We start from the raw sequence: 696 nt of genomic DNA on the forward strand, positions 1-696 counted from the left end.
CCCGCTTCGCTGTTTCTTTTCTTTCAATATCCAGAGAGAATCCGAATCTTCTGGCAGTGGTAAATGCCTATTCATTATCCTACATCAGATTTTTCCTAGCTTTTATCTGCAAGTAAAAGCTCTGCCGCCTCTTGATCATCTCACGAAATGGAGACAAAGAAGATATGGAAGAGGATAAATGCCGAGGCTCCAGATGATACACCTTGAGTGTGCGTATCACGCATTTATTATCCGCGTGTTATATGTTTAAAATTTTAACAGTAATCAAATGTATTAAAACGGATAGGATCCAATTAAGAGTCATACCATTTGAACTTGATGAATGCTTGTTCTATATAATGTTCATGTTGTTCAAACTTTCTTTAAAAAAAATTAATTTTTTAATTCATTTAAATGATAATTCCATTATTTCATTGACTGACATTTGAAGAAAGAAATTAATATTTAGCATTTAACAGTGCGCTATTCATTATTTATCAGATCTATCCAATGCTCTTTACATCGGCCAAAATATTTAATCGCGATTCCATTGATTATACTTACTCTACACATATATCTCACTTTGAGTATAGTGCAGCTAAAAAGAATAAAAGGAGCGAGTGCATTTTCTCCTTCCCATTAAAGCGCGATAGCTTAAATAATTTAATTTCATTATGAAGCTTGAACGTTTTATATATATATATATATATATAAAAC

This window comes from Atta colombica, unplaced genomic scaffold (assembly GCF_001594045.1).
Source record: "Atta colombica isolate Treedump-2 unplaced genomic scaffold, Acol1.0 scaffold55, whole genome shotgun sequence".
In the NCBI taxonomy this organism is placed as follows: Eukaryota; Metazoa; Arthropoda; class Insecta; order Hymenoptera; family Formicidae; genus Atta; species Atta colombica.